This window comes from Pseudorasbora parva, chromosome 20, assembly GCF_024679245.1.
Source record: "Pseudorasbora parva isolate DD20220531a chromosome 20, ASM2467924v1, whole genome shotgun sequence".
Classification (NCBI taxonomy): Eukaryota; Metazoa; Chordata; class Actinopteri; order Cypriniformes; family Gobionidae; genus Pseudorasbora; species Pseudorasbora parva.
This window is the reverse complement of record NC_090191.1, coordinates 1,535,070-1,552,562: the sequence shown is the minus strand read 5'-3', so window position 1 is coordinate 1,552,562 and position 17,493 is coordinate 1,535,070.

Here is a 17,493-nt window from a genome sequence, read left to right as displayed (position 1 = left end):
AGGAGACTTTGCATAGCTGCTACATCTGTGCCTTCAGAGAGAGTGTTTTCAAAAACGGGTCAGATTATTTCAGAAAGACGAAACAGACTGAGTGCGAACTAAGTTAGACAGATTGGTTTTCTGAATTCAAACCTACCCTAATAAGAGAGGGTCGAGCTGCATATAACTTACATTTATTTTCACTACAGTGGTTAAACCTGTTTAAGACTGCCTTTGCACTTTTGTTTTTGCAATTATTATTACTTTTATTTTTTGTTGTTGTTGCTGTTTGATGTTGATAAAGCACAATAACGTTTTTCATTTACAAACAACAGGCAATACCTGTTAAATATAGTGTGTAAGACATTCAGAGTTAATTACAGGATGTAAGTGCACATTTCCAGCAAATGTTCTTGTTAAAATGTGTGTTTTGATACTTTTATTTGATACTTTAATACAATTTTATTAAAACATTGTTTATTTAATACAAACTCAATTTGTGAACGTGTCATCATTAACTATATAATGACAGTAGGCCTACAGGTATTTCATAAATCATCCTTTTTTCCTGTTACACAGTTTACCGATTATGGTCCAACATATCAGAGATCATAACAAAAACCTTTAGCCTATAATATAATCCTCAACAAGACACAAACAGTCCTTTAAGACACACATAAACATTAATATTTTGAATAAATAATTTAAAGAACACGTTCTGGTGTTTAAAATGTTCAACAAAACTTTAAGTTCTCTTCTCTTGAAAAGTTACGCGCATGCTCAGTATCTCAGTTCAACGGTTCGAACGTGTCCGATAGAAACGGTTCTCGATTCTGTACTGCTGATCCGGAAGATCAAACGTGTCCGATAGAAACGGTTCTCCATTCTGTACTGGTGATCCGAAAGATCGAACGTGTCCGATAGAAACGGTTCTCGATTCTCTACTGGTGATCCGAAAGATCGAACGTGTCCGATAGAAACGGTTCTCGATTCTGTACTGGTGATCCGAAAGATCGAACGTGTCCGATAGAAATGGTTCTCGGTTCTGTACTGCTGATCCGGAAGATCAAACGTGTCCGATAGAAACGGTTCTCGATTCTGTACTGCTGATCCGAAAGATCTAATGTGTCCGATAGAAACGGTTCTCGATTCTCTACTGGTGATCCGAAAGATCGAACGTGTGCGATAGAAACGGTTCTCGATTCTGTACTGCTGATCCGAAAGATCGAACGTGTCCGATAGAAACGGTTCTCGATTCTGTACTGCTGATCCGAAAGATCGAACGTGTCCGATAGAAACGGTTCTCGATTCTGTACTGCTGATCCGAAAGATCGAACGTGTCTGATAGAAACGGTTCTCGATTCTGTACTGGTGATCCGAAAGATCAAACGTGTCCGATAGAAACGGTTCTCGATTCTGTACTGGTGATCCGAAAGATCAAACGTGTCCGATAGAAACGGTTCTCGATTCTGTACTGGTGATCCGAAAGATCAAACGTGTCCGATAGAAACGGTTCTCGATTCTGTACTGGTGATCCGAAAGATCGAATGTGTCCGATAGAAACGGTTCTCGATTCTGTACTGGTGATCTGAAAGATCAAACGTTTCCGATAGAAACGGTTCTCGATTCTGTACTGGTGATCCGAAAGATCGAATGTGTCCGATAGAAACGGTTCTCGATTCTGTACTGGGGATCCGAAAGATCGAACGTGTCCGATTGAAATGGTTCTCGATTCTGTACTGGTGATCCGAAAGATCAAACGTGTCCGATAGAAACGGTTCTCGATTCTGTACTGCTGATCCGAAAGATCAAACGTGTCCGATAGAAACGGTTCTCGATTCTGTACTGGTGATCCGAAAGATCGAACGTGTCCGATAGAAACGGTTCTCGATTCTGTACTGGTGATCCGAAAGATCGAACGTGTCTGATAGAAACATTTCTCGATTCTGTACTGGTGATCCGAAAGATCAAACGTGTCCGATTGAAACGGTTCTCGATTCTGTACTGGTGATCCAAAAGATCGAATGTGTCCGATAGAAACGGTTCTCGATTCTGTACTGGTGATCCGAAAGATCAAACGTGTCCGATAGAAACGGTTCTCGATTCTGTACTGGTGATCCGAAAGATCGAACGTGTCCGATAGAAACGGTTCTCGATTCTGTACTGGTGATCCGAAAGATCAAACGTGTCCGATAGAAACGGTTCTCGATTCTGTACTGGTGATCCGAAAGATCGAATGTGTCCGATAGAAACGGTTCTCGATTCTGTACTGGTGATCTGAAAGATCAAACGTTTCCGATAGAAACGGTTCTCGATTCTGTACTGGTGATCCGAAAGATCGAATGTGTCCGATAGAAACGGTTCTCGATTCTGTACTGCTGATCCGAAAGATCTAACGTGTCCGATAGAAACGGTTCTCGATTCTGTACTGGTGATCCGAAAGATCGAATGTGTCCGATAGAAACGGTTCTCGATTCTGTACTGGTGATCCGAAAGATCGAATGTGTCCGATAGAAACGGTTCTCGATTCTGTACTGGTGATCCGAAAGATCGAATGTGTCCTATAGAAACGGTTCTCGATTCTGTACTGGTGATCCGAAAGATCGAATGTGTCCGATAGAAACGGTTCTCGATTCTGTACTGGTGATCCGAAAGATCGAACGTGTCTGATAGAAACGGTTCTCGATTCTGTACTGGTGATCCGAAAGATCAAACGTGTCCGATAGAAACGGTTCTCGATTCTGTACTGGTGATCCGAAAGATCTAATGTGTCCGATAGAAACGGTTCTCGATTCTGTACTGGTGATCCGAAAGATCAAACGTGTCTGATAGAAACGGTTCTCGATTCTGTACTGGTGATCCGAAAGATCGAACGTGTCCGATAGAAACGGTTCTCGATTCTGTACTGGTGATCCGAAAGATCAAACGTGTCCGATAGAAACGGTTCTCGATTCTGTACTGGTGATCCGAAAGATCTAATGTGTCCGATAGAAACGGTTCTCGATTCTGTACTGGTGATCCGAAAGATCAAACGTGTCCGATAGAAACGGTTCTCCATTCTGTACTGCTGATCCGAAAGATCAAACGTGTCCGATAGAAACGGTTCTTGATTCTGTACTGCTGATCCGGAAGATCAAACGTGTCCGATAGAAACAGTTCTCGATTCTGTACCGGTGATCCGAAAGATCAAACGTGTCTGATAGAAACGGTTCTCGATTCTGTACTGGTGATCCGAAAGATCAAACGTGTCCGATAGAAACGGTTCTCGATTCTGTACTGGTGATCCGAAAGATCAAACGTGTCCGATACAAACGGTTCTCGATTCTGTACTGGTGATCCGACCGAAAGCTCGACCCGCAACCCGGTCCTGCCAGGCAGACTAGAGAACCGCTGCATGTGTGTGTGTGTGTGTGAGCTGCATGCGAACTGCTGCAAGCTGCATATGTAGTCTGATATCGAACCTACTGTGTTTTGATTGCATTATAAAATGTGTATCGACTTAGAAATTAAGTAAGAAAAAAGCTGTTCCAGAAAATATCATAAATTATTGATAAAAAAAAAAAAAGTTTAGTTTAGTTTGACCGTTGTATATTCCATTGTGTTTCCAAACTTTAAAATAATATAGTGATAAGACTGATAAGACATTATGTGAGCACGTTTGGAAAAATCATTCTTTAAATACACTTAAAACCTGCATTTCGTTCATCTGAACAACTAACACGCATGCGCAGCTCATCGGCTCATCGGTTCTCTCAGTATCGAACGTGTCCGATTGAAACAGTTCTCGATTCTGTACTGATCCGAGGATCCGAGAAACCGCTGCCCGCGCATGCTCAGTATCAGCTGCTCGTGAGTTCATCAGATCTCACAGCAAAACATGACTCAGTTCAGTGAACGGTTGGAGTTACAACATATACTTCAAGATATTAGTTTATTTCTTGTCGGAGGGACTGTCACTCATGTCAGAAAGTGAGTAACTATAGTAACGTGTGTGGTCAGCGCTAATTTGAGACGCGAACCGTTTAGAACGATTCAGTCCGATTTGGTGAACTGGTTCGCCCGGTTCACTATAAAGATCCGGTTCAAAAGAACGATTCGTTCATGAACCGGACATCACTAGAATATAGGCTGCGTCAAGCAAAATTGAAACATGACATTTTTCAGAAACCGCTAGAGACTATATACTCCTTCAAAGCATCCCCAACGGCTGATGATCTGCAAACTGTTGCAGATGCATTGGTGAATACTCACCCCTGTCTTCAAGAACCAGGATCGCCTTCTGGATACTGTGGGTGGACAAACAAAATGACAAATTACAGATCCAAAATGAGCAGCTTTGGATACACAGATGTCATGGTTAATGGTGGGGAAAAAGAAAGATACTCTACCAATAGTGATCCACCCAAGAAGAGCATTAAGAAACCAAAGAAAGGGGAGGTCAACTACCTACCTGACCTTCCAAATGGGCAGGATGCTTCCAGTCTTGAAATGCTCAGACAGGTATTGGTAGATGAAATAAAAAGAAAGCAGCGTTGGCCAGGACTTTTTTTGTTGTTGAGAGAATCAGGTAAAGTGAAATGCCCTTTGTTTGTGCCATTTGTAGTAAAATTAGTATTGATAAACATGATGGCTAGATAATTATTTGACAGTTGCTAAATTTTCACAGTTCCCTGATGTTAACAAATGCTTTTTTGTTTTACTATTTCAGGTGTATCAAGAATTCAACCGGGTGGTTGGGAAGAACCTTAAACAAGAATGATATGTCTCTCTTGATCGTCACTGTCCACAACTGATTCAGATCTTCAGGTCAAAGAGAGGTCTCGCTGGGAAGATTTTGAGCGATCTTTTGCAACAAGCCAATGTTTGTAAATTTAAAGTTGATACCATTGTTTGTTTCATTTTTAAATGCAGTCTGTTATGAATACTCCAAAGGTATAGTTCACCTAAAAAATTTAATTACAACATACACATACACATACTAATCCATATTAAACACAGAGGCTTGTGATGACACATTGATGCCTTAAGACAGGAAACAATCGGTTTGTGCAAGAAACCAAATAATTTTGAGTAAAATACACTGCTCAGTAACGCAGACAAAATTACGATTCATGGACATTTTCCTCTCTTTCATGTTGACAAATGATACAATATTTTCTTTGCAGACACCACACCTCAGACCTCTGATCTGGCTGACATGCGATGTGTTGCCATGAGAGGGCTTCCAGTACTCCTGGGGGATGACCAAACTGAGTTCTTCAAAGCAGGCTTTGTAAGTATTATTGACATTGTTTTTTTGTGATATTTTTCTCAATGTGGCCAATTTTTCTAATGGGCTTTACGATGTCTATCGCGTCTGTTGATATGGTCTTGCTTTAAGTAACATATTGTTTGTGATTTTACTTTATTGTTGGCACTGTATTTTTTATTTGCTTTTATCTGATACTGACCAGTGTTTTATGTGGATTATTTTTCTAATTTATAGAGGCATTACGATTTGGAGAGGCTCAGCTTTACTTCATGTTCATCGATGTAGGACAGTTTTCACTGCCCAGTGTTTTAAACTGACCAGATGGCACAGTACACCTTCAAATTCACTTCAAAAAGCAAACCTTCATGGCGGTATGAAGGTTTTGAGTTTTTTTTTTTTTTTTAAATACAGTGGCAATAAATAGTATTTATTTGTTGTCCCTTTAGAATTAGTTGGTTTTCTGCATTTGGTTTTCGTTTTCTGATTTGATCAAGAATGTAATTCCATCTTCAAAGTTTCAAGTGTATATATATATATATATATATATAAGGATAATGTGCTTAAGTTAACACAATACAAACAGAATTTCATGTCTTTGAATATGTCCTATTAAAATAAAATAAAATACACAACCAAGTGTATATATATACAGTGCCTTGCGAAAGTATTCGGCCCCCTTGAACTTTGCGACCTTTTGCCAAATTTCAGGCTTCAAACATAATGATATGAAACTGTATTTTTTTGTGAAGAATCAGCAACAAGTGGGACACAATCATGAAGCGGAACGAAATTTATTGGATATTTCAAACTTTTTTAACAAATCAAAAACTGAAAAATTGGGCGTGCAAAATTATTCGTCCCCCTTAAGTTAACCCTTTGTAGCGCCGCCTTTTGCTGCGATTACAGCTGTGAGTCGCTTGGGGTTCGTCTCTATCAGTTTTGCACATCGAGAGACTGAAATTATTGCCCATTCCTCCTCCAGAACAGCTGGAGCTCAGTGAGGTTGGATGGAGAGCGTTTGTGAACAGCAGTTTTCAGTTCTTTCCACAGATTCACGACTGGATTCAGGTCTGGAGTTTGACTTGGCCATTCTAACACCTGGATATGTTTATTTTTGAACCATCATTGTAGATTTTGCTTTATGTTTTGGATCATTGTCTTGTTGGAAGACAAATCTCTGTCCCAGTCTCAGGTCTTTTGCAGACTCCATCAGGTTTTCTTCCAGAAAACTGAAGAAAAAAAAGTAGGCCCAACCATGATGCTGCCGCCACCATGTCTGACAGTGGGGATGGTGTGTGTTCAGGGTGATGAGCTGTGGTGCTTTTACGCCAAACATTACGTTTTGCATTGTTGCCAAAAAGTTCAATTTTGGTTTCATCTGACCAGAGCACCTTCTTCCACATGTTTGATGTGTCTCCCAGGTGGCTTGTGGCAAACTTTAAACAACTCTTTTTATGGATATCTTTAAGAAATGGCTTTCTTCTTGCCACTCTTCCATAAAGGCCAGATCTGTGCAGTATCCGACTGATTGTTGTCGTATGGACAGAGTCTCCCACCTCAGCTGTAGATCTCTGCAGTTCCTCCAGAGTGATCATGGGCCTCTTGGCTGCATCTCTGATCAGTCTTCTCCTTGTATGAGCTGAAAGTTTAGAGGGACGGCCAGGTCTTGGTAGATTTGCAGTGGTCTGATACTCCTTCCATTTCAATATTATCGCTTGCACAGTGCTCCTTGGGATGTTTAAAGCTTGGGAACTCTTTTTGTATCCAAATCCGGCTTTAAACTTCTCCACAACAGTATCTCGGACCTGTCTGGTGTGTTCCTTGTTCTTCATGATGCTCTCTGCGCTTTAAACAGACCTCTGAGACTATCACAGTGCAGGTGCATTTATACAGAGACTTGATCACACACAGGTGGATTCTGTTTATCATCATTAGTCATTTAGGTCAACATTGGATCATTCAGAGATCCTCACTGAACTTCTGGAGAGAGTTTGCTGCACTAAAAGTAAAGGGGCCGAATAATTTTGCACGCCCAATTTTTCTGTTTTTGATTTGTTAAAAAAATAAAATATTATTGGAAATATCCAATAATTCAACTTCATGATTGTGTCCCACTTGTTGATTCTTCACAAAAAAATACAGTTTCATACTTTCGCAAGGCACTATATATATATATGCGCTGATCAAAAACAAGGTTAGTTTTAAAAGGCTCTCATAAAGACATAAGTTACTTATACAGATAGTGTGTTGTTATATTTCACATCTTTTCCAGGAATGTTTAATAGTTGTATTCTATAATGTTTTATTGTTTTAGACTGTTCCACAACAGTTGGATGGCCAAAAGTTTTCAAAGGTTTAGTGGAAGAGCCCTGATTTCTGAAATGTGAAAGTGGAAGATTAGGAAAATGCCCTTCAACTTTTACAGGCTGAATAGTTGACCGACGACTGGTCAAAGAGACTGGCAATGTTTATAGAGGTTACATTTATTTTAGATTTAATTTGTCATGTACCTGCTGTGCAATAACTTTCAACTTAGTTCAATTAATTCCACTTGGTCTGATTGTGTATCCGTTCAAAATGAAGGAATCATTAATGAATGACACCACTATAGTGTGTGTGATTTTTGCTTGACCTTACTTGTATGTGTGTGTGTGTGTGTGTGTGTGTGTGTGTGTGTGTGTGTGTGTCTGGTGAGACCTGTGCACAAGGTGGTAAGATTGTGATATAGTAGCCTGCTGCTCAATAAACTAGCTGCCATTGGTAAGCTTCAGTCTTCTTTTCATGTTTTCTAGTGTCTTCCATGTTTGGCTATTCTAACCCGGTCCTATTGTATTGTAATGCTTTTACAAATACTGCTTGAATGTTGTATGAATAAAATGTTTCTATTTTTTATTTTATTTTATGAATCGACGTCTCAGGCCCTCTTCCTTTTAGAACACGATCCGGTGTTCTTTTTTTATGAGATGAAATGAAAGCTTTAGCATAAGTTCTGCTGGGAAGACTCAATTACTACTTCACTTAATGCCTTCACTCTAATCCAATGATATTCTTATGGTATAAAGGCTCTGTACTTACACGTGTGAGTTCGCAGATACTGAAGCGACGATTACGTCTTGCTCACCTGCTAAACCGCCATGTCTACTGACACGCCTGCCGTATGCGAATACTCAGATACCAGCGACGAAGTCGTTCCGCCTTCTCCTCATCCAACCCGGCGCAGCTCGCGCATTCAGTGCCGCGGCTCGCCATGGGTAAGCTGGCCTTTGGAGGACATGGGTATTCCCATCAGCCGAAGTCTATCTAGAGAGGATCTACTGCACTTGGCCTTTAATACTCTGGGCAATCCACCAGAACCTGCTTCTCACAACCCAGCAACCGCTCCTGCACCTGGCCAGACGAAACAAGTCGACAGGAAGAGAACCGCTAAATCTTCGTTGCCACACCCAACAAAAAAAGCCACGCACCATCCTCAAGCTTCTACTTCGCTGGATCCAACCGAGCCCGCCAGAGGTAATGCCCAAATCCTTCAAGTCGTCCAAAGTCTCTCTCAAACCGTTAAGACACTGGAATCAAAGATGTCGAAGTTCGAACATTCTTTCAATAACTCCAAGAGCTCGGTCTCAGCTACCAACGTCTCTGCTACCTCCCAGCTTCCTCTACCAGCCATCGGATCAAGCCAAACATCGAATGGGCCTTCTACTTCCAACTTTTCTCCTGCCGACAGAGTCAACATTGCTAGATCTGTATCTAGCTCTAATGGCTGACTTTAACCAAAGGTATGGGGGAACCTTATTCTATGAATATCATAAATCTTTCTTAGCCAAATCCGCTTCTTTCATCTCGCTCTACAACTCCAGACTAGACTGGTCCGTTATCGACACGGACTTGGTCGTTCGCCATTTCGGTGGTCAAAAAATGCTGGCATGTTCCATTTGTAGAGCTCACAGACATTCGGCCTCACTCTGCCCGAAAGCATTTGCGAGTCAAGTGCCAGGTGCTGTCCAGGGTGCTGAAAACGTAAGGTTTCCACAAGAGATCAAGAAACGCTACGCTCCAGCTAGTTATGGTTTTCCTTGTGCTAATTTCAATGAATCTGTTTGTTCCTTTTCTCAATGCAAATTTGCTCACATCTGCAGTTTTTGCAAGGATCCTCACCCGAAATCGGTCTGCCCACGCCGGTACAAACCTCCAATCAGAGGGAGGAAATTCTAAAAAAGCACCCTTCAACCCCCCATCAATATTTCTAAGCTCTCTAATTATCTCTCTTCTCACCCTGACCCGACTTTTGTCGATTACCTTATCACAGGTTTGTCACAGAGGTTTCGGGTGGGTACCCTCTCCCATCTCACCACCTCTTTTATAGCTAAGAACTTACAGTCAGCTATAACAGAACCAGAAGTGGTATCTACTCTGCTAGAAAAAGAGGTTAACAAAGGTTATGTAATAGGCCCCTTCGCTTCTCCTCCTTTCTCGACTTTCCGGATCAATTCCATCGGCGTTGCAACGCAGAAATACTCCGGTAAAAAACGTCTAATTTTCGACATGTCCTCTCCGCATTCTGCCTCCACAGCGAGCGTTAACGAATGTATACCACTAACACCTTTTTCCCTTCATTATGCTTCAGTAGATAACACTATCCAATTAATCAAGATCGCTGGCCAAGGAGCTTGGTTGGCTAAAGCTGACGTTACCGACGCTTTTAAAACGATGCCAATACATCCTTCCGACTGGCCACTTTTCAGCGTTAAATGGAATTCCAATTTCTATTTCGCAGTACGGCTCACTTTCGGTTGCAGAAGTAGCCCTCACATCTTTAATAGCCTCTCCGAAGCATTGTGCTGGATCATGCTGAACGTCTGTAAGCTTCCATTCGTCTTACATTTACTCGATGATTTTCTGCTGATCGATTTTCCGTCTCAACAATCTTCAATTCTAGACATACTCAAACAGATTTTTAGTGACGTCGGCGTTCCCCTCTCCTCCGAAAAAACCATGGGTCCCTCTACTTCGTTAGAATTTCTAGGAATTTCCCTCGACACAGTTTTAATGCAAGCCTCTCTTCCCTCTGAAAAGCTCGTAAGAATTAGATCGTTCCTTGAATCTTTTTCTTTACTACAAACTGTCTCTAAGCGCGACATGCTCTCGCTGCTCGGCCACCTCAATTTTGCCATGAGTATCATTCCCCAAGGCAGAGCTTTCATTTCTCGATTGCCTACCTTGGCCTATTCAGTAGAAAAACTAAGCGACCAAATTTATCTAGACGAAGCGTGTCTGTCTGACATTAAATTTGGAAGAGCTTGTTAAGCGAATGGAACGGTATCTCCTTTTTCTACCACAACATTTTCGAATCGCCCGTTGATTTACATTTATTCACAGACGCTGCCCCCTCTATCGGGTTCGGTGGTTTCTTCCAAGGAGAATGGTTTGCAGAGAAATGGCCAAACGATTTTCCTAAAACGCTATCCGGTTCAGTTTCATCCGCGCTCTACGAGATTTACCCCATAGCCATCGCTAGCATGATCTGGGGCCATTCATGGTCTCGCAAACGCATCTTGATGTTCTGCGACAACGAAGCCACAGTTGCCATCATCAACAAAGGCAGATCGTCTTGCCTTACCATTATGCCTTTAGTGCACACTGTCTCGATTTCGGTTTCAGACTTTCAGACGGATCTGCCCGTTAGCCAACCCGGACCCATTACCCTGCCCTCCCCTAGCAGCAATAATTCTGGATTAAACGATCTGCTCAAATCGGCTAGGAGATATATGTCTAAAGGTGTCGCCCCCTCAACTTTCAAAGCTTACACGTCCGCATGGTCAGCTTTTTCTATGTTCTGTTTAGCCTTCCAAATTCCAGTATTTCCCATTTTAATTTCGACCGTTTGTTCCCTTTCTCGTTTTCAATTTCGAAAATAGAAACCAAAAAATCTCTTCCATCCGCCGACTCCTCGCAGGCATTCAATTCTGTGCAAAAATAAATAATCCTAATTTTCCAAGTCTCTTCTCCGAAACTTCCATTGGTTTACTCCTTAAAGGCTTAGCTAAATCCTCTATTAAACAGATCGATAAACGTCTGCCCATTACTCTGCCGTTGTTGCATAAATTCATCAATTCTGTCCGCAACGGTCTCTTTTCCTTTTACATCAATATCTTGCTAGAAGCAGTGTTTCTAGCTGCTTTTTACGGTTTCATGCGTCCAGGTGAATTCTCTTCAGATACTAATACTTTCGATCCTTCTCGCGGTATTTCCTTTTCTGAAATTAGTTTCTCTCCTAATTGCTTCACTCTAATTCTTAAGCATTCAAAAAACGACGCTCAAAGCTCTGGTATCACCTTATCTTTCCCTAAAATCAATAATAATTTTTGCCATTAACATTCATGGTTAAATTTCTTAAAATCCACCCTAAAACTTCTAATGTTGCCCCTCTCTTTATCTTCCCTAACGGTGCACCTCTTTCAAAAGGCTGGTTCAGAACCCATTTAAATTCTGTCGTTAAAAGCTGCAGTCTATCCCCCTCTCTCTACACCGGCCACTCATTCAGAATTGGGGCAGCTACCACAGCAGCTGAACGAGGAATCCCCACGTCAGCCATCAAGATTCTGGGTAGATGGTCTTCCTCGGCCTTCGAATCATACATAAGATCAGATTCTAACACCATTCTTCAAGCTCAGCAAGCTCTACAGTAACTATAAGGTAAATTTCTATGCAACTACTGGTGGTGGTGTCTTTATTCCTTCATCCCGTTATTATTCTAGCCAGCACTCCTCAACGACTGTCTAGTCATCTAATATGTGTGGCCTAGCGGCTCTGTTCAATGTGGCCTTGTCTCTATGTGGCTGTAGCAGCCGTTGTGCCTTAGTTACATGTTCGATATAAAAAAATTAAATAAATAAATAAATAAATATATATATATATATATATATATATATATATATATATATATATATATATATATATATATATTCATATATTTAATGCGATATTCATGTTATATGTGGTCTACTGTGACCGTGTAGCCTAATGTGGCCTTGTCTCGTGGTCTTGTGGCCTTCATGGCATGGTTAAATGTGGCCTAGTGGCTTTTGTCTCGTTGGCCTCATTCAGTGTGGCTTAGTAGCCTTGTGGCTTAGCAAAGAAAAGGGGCCTAGTCTCTATATCAGTCTCATGGTACATATTGCCTCGTGCCACGTCCGGCCTTCATGACCATGTTTTGTGTGGCTTAATCTAAATGTGGAATCATGGCCGAGGAAACAGTCTATGTTCTGTGTGGTCTACTGTGACCGTGTAGCCTAATGTGGCCTTGTCTCGTGGTCTTGTGGCCTTCATGGCATGGTTAAATGTGGCCTAGTAGCCTTGTCTTAAGTATGTCTGTCTATGTGTGGCATTAGTGGCCTTGTGGCCACATGGGCCTCGTGTTTATGTGGGGCTTGGCGCCTTGTGGAATATGTTTGCCTTGTCCTTCAAAAAGATGCCTAATCGGCCAGTGGCGCCTCTGGGGCATATGTTCAATGTGGCTTAGATGCCGTTGTCTTGCGTGGTTTGTCTATGTGTGGCCCTAGTGGCTTGGTCTCGTCCTTAAAAGATGCCAAGTTGGCCAGTCGCCCCTCGGGGCATAGGTTATGTGTGGTCTTAGGCCTGTAGCATTTTGTTTTATTAAGGAAGCGCCTGTTTTTCATCTAGCCAAGCGGCTTCGTTCATGTACTGTCCAGTCCACCTCGTCTCTATGTGGCATTAGCAGCCGTTGTGGCTTAGACGCCTCGTCTCTGTGGTCTGTAGAGGCCGTGTGGCTCATCAGAGCCTCGTCTCTGTGGTCTATAAAGGACATGTGGTCCAATGAGGCCAGAATTTGTGTTGTTCATGTATGGCCCTAGGTGGCCTGCTATATGTGGTCCAATGCGACCTGTTTATTATTTTTGCCAAGGCGGCTTTTCAAATGGTCCAATGCGGCCTTGTCTCTGTGTTTGTTTGCGTGGTCCAATGAGGCCTCATGTCTGTGTCCAAATGGTCCAATGAGGCCTTGTCTCTGTGTTTGTCTGTGTGGTCCAATGCGGCCTGTTTATTATTTTTGCCAAAGCGGCTGTACAGATGTTCCAATGAGGCCTCATCTCTGTGTTCAAATGGTCCAATGAGGCCTTGTCTCTGTGTTTTCCTAGGAGTGAACTGGCAAAAGTCATTAAAAATATATATATATATATTTTTTTTTAAATGCAGCTTGTCTGCGTGGTGAAATGAGGCCTGATTATTATTTTGCCAAAGCGGCCGTACGGATGGTCCAATAAGACCTCGTCTCTGCGTTTTACTATGAGTGAACTGGCAAATGTCATATATTTTAATAAATATATATAAAAAAAAAATATTAAATTATTAAATATAAAAACACCTGACATTTTCAGAGAGCTGAAAAGTAGTTCTTTATGAAATGATGAAAAAAGTTGTATCATAAATCAAACACTCTGCGATCCTCCTTGGGTTAAACCCTGAAACTGTGAAATGGCTGCTTCAGACACTCACAGAGACGGGAGAAGTTATATGTAATACGTAAAGTTATTCTGCTAACGCCTTTCCAGAGTGAATGTTTGATAGAGTCAAAAAAATAGTCTCAAACCATAATCTTTAAAGTCTAAATTGCAAATTTTAAAATAAAACATTGTCTAATTTAAATCTTTAAAGTGTTATTAAATGTTAAATGTAACATCTGATGCCCAATGGTAGAAATTATTTTGCTTAAATTTAACCTTAAGTGTTATTCTTATTAAACGACGTTTGTTCAAAACTTTAAAATGTAAAAAAAAAAAAAAACCTGTGCTTATGCTGGGTACACACCAAAAGATTTTTTATATCTTATAAGATTTTCAAAATGTGATAGACCACAAACATGAGGACAAATTATCCTAGATTTAACAGTTTTGCTCCTATAGTATACAGTCCCTGACAAAAGTCTTGTCGCTTGTGTACAAATTGACCTAAAGTGCAGCTGAAATATATTTCTAATCAAGATTTTTTTACAAGAAATGGCTCATTTTAATCCCACCAGCTTTTGTGATAATGTTTCAGTGAAAAACTAAACTTTCAAAAAGTATTCTAATATTCATAGCTTGGTAAAGCCCATGGAGTCAATTTTTGCAAAGACATAAGTGTTGTCACCTTGTCATATGAGCTTCACCTGTGACTAATAATGGATCAATTAGGTCTCAAGTGTGTATAAAAAGAACCCCAGTACACTAGACCTTCCCATCAACTGCAACTAGACCTCTGCAAACATGACTAAGATTTACCCAGAGACTAAAGTTTTGATTATCAAGAGGCTGAAGACCAGATCCAGTGCTGATGTGGCAGACACCTTTAATGTGTCTCAGCGTCAAGTACAGAGGATAAAAAAAAGATTTGAAGAGACTGGAGACGTTTTTGACAAGTCCAGGTCAGGCAGACCCCGCAAGACAACTGCTCGAGAGGACCGTTTGTTGGCTCGAAAATCCAAGGCCAGCCCATTTTCCACTGCAGCAGAGCTCCACGAGACCCGGTCACCTGAAGTCCCTGTGTCAACCAGAACAGTTTGTCGGATTCTGTCTCGAAATGGCATCCATGGTCGAATCAGTGCCCAGAAGCCAGCACTAAACAAAATACAATTGAAAAACCGTGTGGCATTTGCCAAGGCCCACAGCCTGCTAAAAGGATGGACGCTGGAAAAGTGGCAGAAGGTGGATTTTTCAGATGAATCTTCTGTTGAATTACACCACAGTCGCCGCAAATATTGCAGGAGACCTACTGGTGCCCGAATGGATCCGAGATTCACCCAGAAAACAGTGAAGTTTGGTGGCGGAAAAATCATGGTCTGGGGTTACATCCAGTATGGGGTGTGCGAGAGATCTGCAGGGTGGAAGGCAACATCAATAGTCTAAAATACCAAGAAATCTTAGCTACCTCTTATATTCCCAACCATAAAAGAGGCCAAATTCTGCAGCAGGACGGTGCTCCATCGCATACTTCCATCTCCACATCAAAGTTCCTCAAGGCGAAGAAGATCAAGATGCTCCAGGATTGGCCAGCCCAGTCACCAGACATGAACATCATTGAGCATATGTGGGGTAGGATGAAAGAGGACGCATGGAAGACGAAACCAAAGAATATTGATGAACTCTGGGAGGCATGCAAGACTGCTTTCTTAGCTATTCCTGATGACTTCATCAATAAATTGTATGAATCCTTGCCAAACCGCATGGATGCAGTCCTTCAAGCTCATGGAAGTCATACAAGATATTTGACATATTTTTGTATTTGCAGTAAATTTGTTCAATTTCTGTATCAAAAGAACAAAAAGTTTTCCGACAAAACTTTTGTCTTGCCAAAATTTGACCTTTCTGTCTTGATTAAATGATAAATATTTTTCTGTGAACATTATTTATTTCAGTGCATTAAACATCATTTGGGAGGGGTTTAGCTTTTCATATGAGCTATTTCTAACACCAATGAATTAATTAAAAGTCAGGTTAATATCAGGTATTTCTAGAAAATAGATAAGCGACAAGACTTTTGTCAGGGACTGTACACACAAAAAGATTTTCAACCAGAGTCCCGACTGTAAACACAGGAAATCTCGCAAAATCTCTGGAGACTTCAGGCCAGCGACACACTGCAAGCGTGGTGAGCTTCTCTGTAGAGCTTGCACACTGCCTGCGTGACGCACGTCTCAGGGACGGATCGAGACGCGTTGAAAACGCTAAAATGCAAGAAACAGAACAGCGTGTTGGAAGCGTTCCCAGGCAAAATAGATTACACTGCCAAAAAAATGCTCTTCTTTACTTAATCATTTTGTCTTGATTCTATAGCTAAAAATAAAAGATAAGTGAAACGACATACGATATTTTTTCTTCTTTTGTTGAAAATCAAATCAAAATGAAGCGAGTTTTTGCTTAAAACAGGCAAAATGATCTGCCAATGGGGTGAGAAAAATAATCTTATTTCTGATTGAAATCTTGTTTCCGTCCCAAACAGAAAGAAGATTGTTTTTCTCACCCCATTGGCAGTTAATTGCCAACGCATGACACGTTGCCATAAAATATAAAAAACAATAGATTTTGTATCTATTTATATATTTAAGTATACTTTTAACTTTTGATAAATTGTTCAATTTAAAGAATAAAAAAGTCAATAAAAAGCAATTATTTAATGTCATCCACGGTCGTTTTGTGGCTCTTTTTTTTAAGTACCGGTTTGGCACCAGAATCGTAAAAAACCTAAATGATACCCAACCCTACAAGCCATGTGCTCAAACAAGACAAAAAACACGCAGCTAATGAGAACACTCGTCAACATGTCAACATGAAAGCTCCTTGTTTTAGTTTTGAATTTAATTTATTTGAATTGGGATCTTCCTCTCCGGTTCTGTGTGCGGTCATTTACAGACCCCCAAAGTACAATAGAAACTTTATTCGTGACTTTTCAGATTTCCTGACAGAAATAATGCCAAAGTACAAACAGGATCCAATTGTAGGGGATTTGATATATACATGTATGTTGTCCTGAAAAACCGTTGGCCAAAGACTTCTTAAATCTCATTGAGTCTTTTAATTTTGTACAATCGGTATCTGCCCCAATGCAGGAGCTGTGACACACACTTGATCTGGTATTAACTTGGTTGTTTGTGAGGCTTTATTTTCTGATCATATGCCTGTTATTTTTGACCTTCCTCTTGTCCATCAGTTGGTAAAACCGTGCCTCCCTGCGCGCCGCTACCGTGTTTTTAAACCATCCACTGCTGCTCAGTTCTCTGCTGCTTTTAATCAATACTTAGAGGCTAGCCCAAATGCGCTGTGTTCGGAAACAGATTTAGAGGAGTTCTCCTCTCGTTTTGACTCAACCTGTATATCACTATTAGATTCTGTGGCTCCGCTAAAAAACAGACTCTCCAAACCTAGATCTGAGCCTTGGTTAAATGACGCTACGCGTACTGTTAGGCGCGAATGCAGGAGAGCTGAGCGAAAGTGGAAGAAGGATAAGTTGCAGGTGTCATTTGAAATGCTGAGAGATAGCTGGCGTGTGTATCAGAAAACTGGTAGATCTGCTAAGATGAAGCACTTGTCTGATATTATTGTGTTGAATTGTCATAAGCCTCATGTCCTTTTTAAAACTGTAAACTGTGCTTAATGTCCCACCACCAGTTGGGCTGGAAGCCTCAAGTGACGCGTGTGAAAACTTGCTGAGCTTTTTTACAAATAGGGTTGAGAATATTTGAGCTGATATTTGTACAGCATCAAGAGACCCTT